This window comes from Macaca mulatta, chromosome 4, assembly GCF_049350105.2.
Source record: "Macaca mulatta isolate MMU2019108-1 chromosome 4, T2T-MMU8v2.0, whole genome shotgun sequence".
Classification (NCBI taxonomy): domain Eukaryota; kingdom Metazoa; phylum Chordata; class Mammalia; order Primates; family Cercopithecidae; genus Macaca; species Macaca mulatta.
The window spans coordinates 14,938,864-14,949,570 of NC_133409.1; the positions used below are offsets into that span (position 1 = coordinate 14,938,864).

General features: G+C 38.4%; 1 long non-coding RNA gene across 1 annotated transcript; it reads left to right on the forward strand.

Annotated features, from left to right (window-relative positions):
* The first annotated feature begins 428 nt into the window (after positions 1 to 428).
* Positions 429 to 10,370, forward strand: LOC106998127 (uncharacterized). Its single transcript, XR_013416885.1, has 3 exons — positions 429 to 894; positions 7,569 to 7,662; positions 8,936 to 10,370. It is a non-coding gene; the product is annotated as an uncharacterized LOC106998127 (long non-coding RNA).
* The last annotated feature ends 337 nt before the right edge of the window (positions 10,371 to 10,707 follow it).

The window sequence follows — 10,707 nt, forward strand, 5'->3', positions numbered from 1 at the left end:
TACGAAACCTCTGGTACGTGCAAAGATTAGAGAGCAGAACAAGGGTGTAGCGGGTGGGGGGCGGGTACACATCTATCTTTGTGTCCTTTCAAGGTACATAGGATTGCCAAAATGACGTTCAATCTTCTTTAGGTTATATTTTGTGTGAATAATGCTGAGAGACAGGACTAGCTAGATTTCCTAGGCTGACTAAGAATTCCTAAGCCTAGCTGGGGAAGGTGACCACACCCACTTTTAAACACGGGGCGGGGCTTGTAACTCAGCTCACACCCGACCAATCAGGTAGTAAAGAGAGCTCACTAAAATACCAATTAGGCTAAAAGCAGCAGGTAAAGAAATAGTCAATCATCTATCACCTGAGAGCACAGGGGGAGGGACAATGATCGGGATATAAACCCAGGCATTGGAGCCGGATCGGGCAACCCACTTTGGGTCCCCTCCCTTTGTATGGGACCTCTGTTTTCACTCTGTTAAATCTTGCAACTGCACACTCCTCTGGTCCGTGTTTGTTCCAGCTTGAGCTGAGCTTTCGCTCGCCATCCACCACTGCTGATCACCGCCGTTGCAGACCTGCCGCTGACTTCCACCCCTCTGGATCTGGCAGGGTGTCTGCTGTGCTTCTGATTCAGTGAGGTGGCCATTGCTGCTCCCAATCAGGCTAGAGACTCGCCATTGTTCCTGCATGGCTAAGTGCCCGGCTTCGTCCTAACTGAGCTGAACACTAGTTGCTGGGTTCCACGGTTCTCTTCCGTGACCCACGGCTTCTAATAGAGCTATAACACTCACTGCATGGCCCAAGGTTCCATTCCTTGGAATCCATGAGGCCAAGAACCCCAGGTCAGAGAGCAAGAGGCTTGCCACCATCTTGGGAGCTCTGGGAGCAAAGACCCGCAGGTAACAATGCTAATGTATGTTCCAAAATTGTATGAAATTTCTAAAATTCAATGTCTAAGTATATGCTACCAATCATAATTAAGGTTGTTAAGTTATTGTAAACCACAGAGATAACCACACTTCTTTGTCAATTGTGTTTCTAACTGTAACTATCCTGGACATTTTGATATTCACAGACAATTGTTGTCTTGTTTTAATCCTTTTTAAAGATGGTTTATGTTAAAATACCAAAATTGTTAGAAATAGACAATTGGTGCTGCAAAGAAAAGTCAGCATGGAGACGAAAGACCTCTCAGCAAGGCAATCTACTCTCTGCGGAAAGGGGGCTCAGTTGCAGATGGAACAATGGTGAGGGCACACCTGAACAAAGGAAAGGCAGACGTATTTATCACTTACACATTTGGGTCGTCCTTACTGCTGTGTCCAGCATCCATTGGCTGGAGCTGGACCTCACACTCTTAAACTGATACTCAATTTGCTAATAGCCTAAGACTTTCCTAAATAGGTAATGCAGGGAAGAACAAAGAAGGAGAGGAAGTTGCTTACAAAAGGTTTAAGGAAGCAATAACATTTCCAAATAAGCAGGGGGCATAAGCTATGAGCTAAGACTTGCCTGGGCCTGTCCAGACATGCCTGAGTAAGCCAAAGCAACTAACTGGGCTAAAGTGTAAGAACGAATAGTTGATAGGAGGCTTTAGAGTAAGGAACTATTATTCCCAGTGTCTATTATTTTATTTTTAAACCAAAAGGAGCTTTGAAGAGGAACTTTTTTACTTTCTACGGTTTATAATGAGCTATAGAAATTTAACAGGTGCTCTCAAATACAGGCTTCTGATAACTTTAGAGATTGTAACATTGGAATAAAGGAAAATGTACAGGACTCATGAAGAGCAGAAATGTTCACGAATATCAAGCAAAACGAGTTAACTAAATGAACTGAACTCAGAAAGCTGAAGCAACCTTTTGTCTTTTGCTTGGAATATTGCTGATCCTTGTTTTGTTTTCAAAGTCAAGGAAACTTATTTTAAACTATTTACCAGCTATACGAAACAATTTCCTTCTTTATATCCTTATTCTATAAGCTTTTTTTTTTTCTGTTTTTAATTTTTAAAATATTCTTTACTTTGTAAACTTGTTTGTTAAAAATGAAAACCCAGGCCGGGCATGGTGGCTTGTGCCTGTAATCCCAGCACTTTGGAAGGCCGAGGCGGGCAGATCACCTAAGGTCAGGAGTTCAAGACCAGCCTGACCAACATGGAGAAACCCCGTCTCTACTAAAAATACAAAATTAGCTGGGTGTGATGTCGCATGCCTGTAATCCGAGCTACTTGGGAGGCTGAGAAAAGAGAATCACTTCAACCTGGGAGGCAGAGGTTGCAGTGAGCTGAGATTGGGCCATTGCACTCCAGCCTGGGCAACAAGAGCAAAACTCCATCTCAAAAAAACAGTAAATAAGTAAAATAAATAAATGAAAACCCAAACACACATATTAGCCAAGGCCTAATCATCAAGGTCAGGATCATCAATATCACTGTCTTCCACCTCCACATCTTGTCCCACTGGAGGTCTTCAGGGGCACTAACACATGTGGAGCTGTCATTTCCTATGTGATAATGATGCCTTCTTCTGGAATACTTCCTGAAGGTCCTGCCTGAGGCTGCTTTTCAGTTAACTGTATATATGTATTTGTACATAGGAATACACTCTAAAATAATGATTAAAAGTGTAGTATATGAGTTTCAACTCAAGACTGAATTTAAAAATATATGTAGTACAGTAAATACGTAAGCCAGTAACATTGTCATTTATTATCATTATAGGTATTATGTACTGTATGTAATTGTATGTGCTGTGCTTTTATATGACTATTAATGCAGTAGATTTGTTTACATAGTCATTCCTGCAGGCACATGAGTAATACACTGTGCTATGATGTTATGATGACTAGGACATCACTAGGCAATAGGAACTTTTCAACTTCATTATAATTTTATGGGACCACCATCGTATATGTGGTCTGTCATTGACTGAAACATCGTTGTATAGTGCATGACTGGTCAACAACCTTGGAGAGAGAAAGCATCCCCAAACCAAGAAGAGTTTTCTATTAAAGAGGAATGTTGGGAGAATAATATAAAAACTCATGGACATTAAAAATATGATAGTAGAAACAGAAACAAAAAATAAACTGACTGATGATTTAACTTTATGAAAAATGGCAGTCAGAAGAGTTCTATCTTTTTTTGGAGAATTTGTGAAGAATTTGTGCTAGTAATATAAAGTTAAGCTTAAATAAAAAGTCAGTATCTATGGGAAAACAAAAATGTTGTACAAGAAAGAAAATGGAATTATATTATTTGGTTTGGCAGCGAATAACAATTATATGATCAAAATAGCAGAAACACTGAACATTGACTGAAAATGATTGTTATCACGAGTTGGAAGGTGGGAAAGTGGCAGTAGGACATAAAATAAAACTGTCAAATCCTTATAATAGGAAGTCAGTAATTAATGTATCAAGTTGATAAATTTGATGTTAAATCAAGTTAAGCCTACAGCTGCCTCCTTACATATTTTAAGTTCAACCTAAAGGTTTCTTTGTACATCATGAACTATAACATAACCTAAAAGGAGTTTGATACAGACCGTAGCCAACTCTTGTATCAATTACTGAGTTTTGGGTAATCAGAGGTGGCCAAGTGTTCAAACCATGTTCAAATAGGGCAAACACCCAACTATAACCAATCCAGGTGTTTCTGAACCTCACTTCTGTTTTCTGTACATCACTTTTCATTTTCTGTCCATACATCTTCTTCCACCACATAGCTTCACTGGAGTCTCTGAGCCTACTCTGGCTTAACAGGCTGCTCAATTTGTGGATTATTCTTTGCTCAATTAAACTCTTAAAATTAATTCGGCTAAGGTTTTTCTTTTAACAAATGGTGTGAGAAGTAAGATCTGAAGTAGAGCTTCTAACAACCCCCCTGAGCACTGAGTGACCAAGCGAGGTACCCACCGGGCCCATTATGTCCATTGCTCTCTCAGAGCAGCTGGAAATTGTGGTAAATTCCCTCTTGAATTCCAAAGCTCTATGGATTTGTATTTTGGGCTCTCTCAGTTTCTTTGAGCAAATTTCTGAACCAAACTGGGTTTGGAAGTCCCAACAGAAACTGGACTGGGTCCAGGATTGAATTGGATCTGATAATTAACTGGCTTGAATCCAGTTAGATGCCTCTTATGGAGGACTGAATGGCAATATTGCAGGGGCTGTAGCTGTAAAATTTGGCTTTTGGAAATTCACAGGGATTTTTGTGTTCTACCCATTTTGTTTTATTTTTCTTGCACACTCAGGTAGGAAAAAAATCTTTGGCTAAGTTGACCAGGGAAACTGAAAGCCAAAGGCAATATTTGAGGTGAAAATGGGATCCTTAATTTCTGAAGAACTGAGTTCTTCTGGCTTATACATGTGTAAGTATTAGGCCCTGGAAGCAGCAAAGCCTTACAGAAAAGGTGAAATCTTACTAAAGATGAGTTACAGTGGAATGTTCCAAATGAACAACACTGCAGCAGAAGCTTCTAAAAAGATTTTCATATTTTTATTTAAAGACTGTATAAAAGACAAATAAAAAGCTTAAGCAACTAATTGATAAGAAAAATTAAATATGCTAGCCTTTTGTCTTAGTTACTGTCCCATCCCAAAGGTAGAAAGAATGCTATCCTAGATAAAGTGCTTATAAAAGGTAGGCCCTCATGTAAAATAGATCTGCCTTTTTTTTCAGATCTATCTATGCTGAGTCCAGGCATAAAAAATGCTTTCATGATGGCCCTATTCCTTAATGGGCTCCACCCATTACCCTGAACTCAGTAGTTTTAGCTAAGAAACAGTAGCAAAGTTAAAAAGAACACCATATTGAACGAAAATACACCTTTCTGGAATTTAATTGGCTATCTTGAAACTCTTTTGTAAAAGAAATTTACATCTATAAAGGAGATCTTGATTTTTAAGGATGTCTGCCCATGTGCATTAGAAACTTTACCATTCTTTTAAATTTACATGTTAAGTCATACTTTTGTTTAAGGTGCTTTTCTGGCCATCTTTTCTTAAGTGAACTTTTATTTGAGCAGGTTTGTTTCCCTTATTTGAGGAAATGATGATACAATACTTAGGCCTAAAATCTTAGCTCTGTGCTTATGAAATATAAATATTTTTTGTTCCACCTATGAGTTTTACCTTTAGAAATGCAAATTTGTTGCCTGGTTAACAATTGCTTTGGGCAATGAAGCAGGTAACTGGAAGATTGATAGACTGAATGGGGAAGAAAAAAAAAACTATTTAAGGCCAGGTGTGGTGACTCATGCCTGTAATCCCAGCACTTTAGGAGGCCAAGGCGGGCAGATCACCTGAGGTCAGGAGCTCAAGACCAGCCTGGTCAACATGTAGAAACCCTGTCCCTACTTAAAGTACAGATATTAGCCAGGCATGGTAGTGGGCGCCTATAATCCCTACTTCTCGGGAGGCTGAGGCTGGAGCATTGCTTGAACCCGGGAGGTGGAGGTTGCAGTGAGCTGAGATTGTGCCGTTGCCCTCTAGCCTGGACGATAAGAATGAAACTCTGTCTCAAAAAAAAAAAAAAAAAAAAAAAAAAAAAGGAAAGAAAAACTATTTAAAAGCCAGCAAATGAAAGTCCTTTATGAGAGCTAGGTATAAGAGCTATTTCTATGTGTTTATATGTCTATTTGTGTTACATGTATGTGATAATATTTGGTAAATAAAAGCTAGTTTTTGATTGTTAGCAAAACAGACATGGCTTCAAGATTATCATTTAAATATAATTAGATAGTTGCTTGATTTGACTGTGAGCTTATGCCTTTAGTTTAGAGTCTCTGGATTCAGGGGTCTGGACAGGTGGCCATGATGAGGTCTGGAGACAAGTTCTTAGTGCTTAGACTGTCAGCTACAAGCCAGAATCAAGCCCAATATTACGCCTTCTTCCTCTGCTTTCCCTGTTGTGTCTCCCGGCTATTTTAGAAGGGGTTGGACCCTCCAGGTACAGTCTTCACAGCTCTGTCTTCTGCCCTGATTGACTCAGACAGGCTTCACTGTCCTCCTGGGCGGCATGTGGCTACTTGGGACCCGGAATGACTTGAGGAAGACATTAGGAAGGCTACCTGTGTCATAGTTTTAAGATTCTTCTTAGTAATTTAAAGTCTTAGAGTCATGTTATGTTAAAGTAGGTAACAGTCATAAAATGTTGAGTCATCTGTAAGTTAAGATACTGAAGTATTAATTGTTACACATGAGTTTAAGTCTATATACCTTGATATGTTATTTTTATATGGTATAGAAAAGCTAAATATATTTAGATTTGTTAATAAATGATCATTTGAAGAGCTATTTTTCTAAAAAATTACAAAATAATTATCTACAAATACTGATATAAAACTGTTCAAAATTACTTTCTAGGCTTTTCACTAGAAATTAAGGTTACTAAGAGTTGAAAACTACCAGATATAAGAGAAACAATTCTGTATACAGAGTGTATAAACAAAAGCAGGGTACACATTTGATGAAGAAAATTATAAAGGTATGCGTGTTAAAAAATTTTTGTTTGGTTTGAAGTTACTTAAAGGTTTCAATTGAAGGAGTATAAAAATAGATGAAACAAGATGAATGTAGAAAGTTGGCAAGACATGGAATCAACTCAAATGCCCATCATTAATAGACTGAATAAAGAAAATGTGGTACATATACACCATAGAATACTATGCAGTCATAAAAAGAAATGAGATCATGTCCTTTGCAGGGACATGGATGGGGCTGAAGCCATTATCCTCAGCAAACTAACACAGGAACAGAAAACCAAACGCTGCATGTTCTCCCTTAGAAGTGGGAGCTGAACAGTGAGAACACATGGATACAGGGAGGAAAACCACACACACTGGGGCCTGTCATGGGGACAGGGAGAGGGAGAGCATCAGGATAAATAGCTAATGCATGCAAGTCTTAATACCTAGGTGATGGGTTTATAGGTGCAGCAAACCACCATGGCACGTGTTTATCTATGTAACAAACCTGCATATCCTGTACATGTATCCCAGAAAATAAAATAAAATAAAATTTTAAAAATAAATAAGTTAATAAATTTTAAAAAAGGAAGTTGGGGAATAAATGTAAAATGAAAGGTTTATGGAAACCTTGTGTGGTTAAAAGATGGCAGATTCTCCACAAGGAGTAGATGGAAATTAAAAACAATAAAAGAAAAATAGAAAAATAAAATAGGAAAAAAAAGATGACCGATTTGATAAATTAATGAGGATTATTAAAATCAATTTTAGGATGGATAATACACAAATCCAAAAGTAAAATGTGGTTTTCTCTTTTGAACAAAAATTTTGTGTAGTATTAATAAGACACTAAAATATTTCTCTTCATCCTTTGAGTAAACTGCAAAAATTTAAAGAAAAAAAAAAAGAGAGAAGAAAAGAGAGATTCTGTCTCATGCTGTCTTAGGTCTTTTGATTGTTTGGAAAACTGAGTCTCCTTTATCAAAGAGTACAGGTTTTTGTTTTTAAAAATCTGTTAATTTTCACTTTGGTTAAATGAATGACTTGTTTTATAGTGATTTGTGGTCCTATTTTGTTCAAGTGTTTTAAACCTTTGACATATTTTATAGGCTTCCTGAAACGTAATTTCAGCTTCAAAATCAAGTCTTATTTGACTTCTAACTTTGGGATGCTCCAGAGGACCCCGAAACATCCAAAAGAGAGGTAAATAGGATTATTTGACAGGTTAAGTTACATGAAGCATTGTCAAATAAAAAATGCTGTTTAACCTTCTTCAGGTTAAATTTTAATGAATGTTGTTAATATATTTTCCAAAATTATATGGGATTTCTAGAATTCTAACATGTCTGTGTATATATTAGCAATTATAATTACGGTTATTATGTTGAGTTATTGTAATCCACATAAATAAACAAATTTCCTTGTCAATTGTGTCTTTAACTGTGACTATTTAAAGTCATTTCCACAGTTAATTGCAGTTTCTGGAAACCTCACAAGTACACAAAATCCTAGAATATGGTGTCTTTATGGAGGTTTATGAAAGGATGAAAAGGAGCCTGAGAAACACTCTTGAATACAGGTTTCTGATAGCTTTAGAATCATATCATTTGGACTGGGTAAGAATCCCTGTAACTTTAGTGGAGACTGGCTGGTTTATCTAAATCAGCCAGTACTGAAATAGTTTAGATATACAATTTGAGTGAACTCTATGGTCTAAGTAAAATTACCTATGATAACACATCAGTTTTCAGTGCTATGCACCTAAATTGGAGAAACAGCTGGTGTTCAAGGGGACATAAGTCCAATGTTGAGCATGGACTCATAGAGAACCAGGACGGCTGCCTTGTTCTTCCTGAGTCCTTAAAGCTTTTGTTATTAAAAGTTATCCAAACTAAATATATTTTGGTGTAGTGACTTCTAAATTGCTAAAATAGTTTATGACCAATGTTTGGTTTGCCAAATCCATATCCCTGGGAAGACAATCAAAACTTTAGGTACATTCTGCTATCTGATAGGCCATTTAAATATTTATAGACGGATTTTATTCAATGGTCGTTTTCTTTTCTTTTTTTTTTTAATTTGAGATGGGGTCACGCTCTGTCACCCAGGTTGGAGTGCAGTGATACGATCTTGGCTCACTGCAACCTCTGCCTTCCAGGCTCAAGTGATCCTCCCACCTCAGTCTCATGAGTAGCTGAGACCACAGGCATGTACCACTGTGCCTGTCTAATTTTTTGTATTTTTGGTAGAGATGATGTTTTGTCATGTTGCCCAGACTGGTCTTGAACTCCTGAGCTCAGATGATCCACCTGTCTTGGCCTCCCAAAGTGCTGGGATTACAGGTGTGAGTCTCCGCGCCTGGCCAATTGTCATTTTCAGTGCATGTTTTCTGGTTGTGTAAAAACTTCCCCATGCAAGAGAGCAGTTGTAACAGTAATGGTAGCTCACTTTACAAAAGTATATATATTTTCACCAGGTAAAAAAATACGTAGTCTACTCACTGAGGAAAATCAACCTCTTCATGATCTATTGACTGGGGAAAATCAACCTCTTCACAATCTAGAACCTGAAGATTGGATCTTCTGAGAACAACAGAGAAAGACTGTTCTTGCCATCCACACTGCAGCAAAACTTCAGGACCTTGAACCGAAGTTTTGGGTTCATAATCTCACAACTTGGAAGGGTCCCTCTACATTCTTGGAACTGTACACCTATTGGAAACCTTAAGATAAAGCTAAACAGGGAAGTTCTTTCCCAGAAGAAGGCATCTCTGATGTGGACAGCTTTTTCCCAAGATCACAGATCAAGATTTCTCTACTATTATGAGATTCTTTCAATTTTTTTCCTTGCTTATGCTTCTGTGAACAGTAGAAGTGAAAAGGAGGTTTGTTTGGTGAATTCATGGGGTTTACTTTTACTTGCAAAAGATTTTGCAGCCAGCCTTATACATGATTAATCTTATATTTTGATATATGGAAGATGAAGGTCCAATGTGGGTGAGAAATTTCTGTGGTACATACTCATCATCAGTCAGAAACAAAACATTGATGCACTAGTCTTACCTACATCATGGGTTAAAGAGAACATTGCCAGGAGGCCTTCACTCTTCTAAAGAGCATCATTTGTTAAGTCCTTTTTTTCCATGGTTTGGAGTAAATGAAGCAATGATTAGAAATTTATCCCTCATGATAGGTTCTATAGCGGATTCTACTGTCAAGGCTATGGTTACAAAACAGACTTTAAATTCTTTTGTGAACATTATGATAAATAACAGAATTGCTCTAGTTGACTTACTGGCTGAATAAAGAAGTGTCTGTGTTGTGGGAATCAAGGGACAGGAGAGACCAATGGGACAGGAGGCCCTTGACTATTAACTGGCAGCTGCCAATATGCCTGCAGTCCACAGATCCAACAGAGGCCAGAGGGTGCCTGCCAGGTATTTGGAGCTTCAAGTTGGTACCAAGAGTGGTTTAAAGAGGGGAAACGGGAGAATGAACCTGGGTGGGGTGATTTGAAATCATTCTTTCTGCCCCACCACAAAGTCTTTCCTAGCATTTCACTGTAATGTTATTGTCCTAGGCAGGTTAACTCTCCTACTGGATCTGTAAAGTCTTTTCCCTAGTGAACAATGCAGGACTTACCCATAACAGAGGTTTTTAGGAGCCAAATACTCAGGCTCGTGAACAGAGGTTCAGGGGAAGAGACAGTCAGAGTGAAGTTATCTTCGGGCATCAGCTCTCTTGCCTCCCATGGCCATTGGTCCCCCATAGTGGTTCCCCCACAAACGTAGCATGAGGAGATGTGTAAGCTGCTGGCTATGTTTTCAGCCAGTTGGGTGAACGGGTTTCTGGCTAAGGGAAAGGGTTTAGGCAACTCCTGATGGATATGCTCATGGAATGACTCAAAAACTCGACATTGTTGGGTTGAATGCTTAATCTGTTTTGTTTTGTTTTTTTTTTTTTTTTTTTGATAATATATAAATAGACTCCTAGGTCTGTTTCCTGACTGCTGATCTGTAATGTCATGGGGTAACCTGTAGTCCATATGGTCCGATCTGGCTTTAAGATGGTGAAATTTAAAGGATTGCAAGTTTTCATCTTACAATTTGGTTTTACCAGCATTGTGGTAAGACTTACTACCCCCTGTGGTGTTCTTGAACTTTCCACAGGGTCTGTGGACCATGTTGTGCAGTCCTGTCAGTCTTTTTCTGGGGAGTAGGGGAAGCAAAGAGGGGCTCCCTATTGAGAG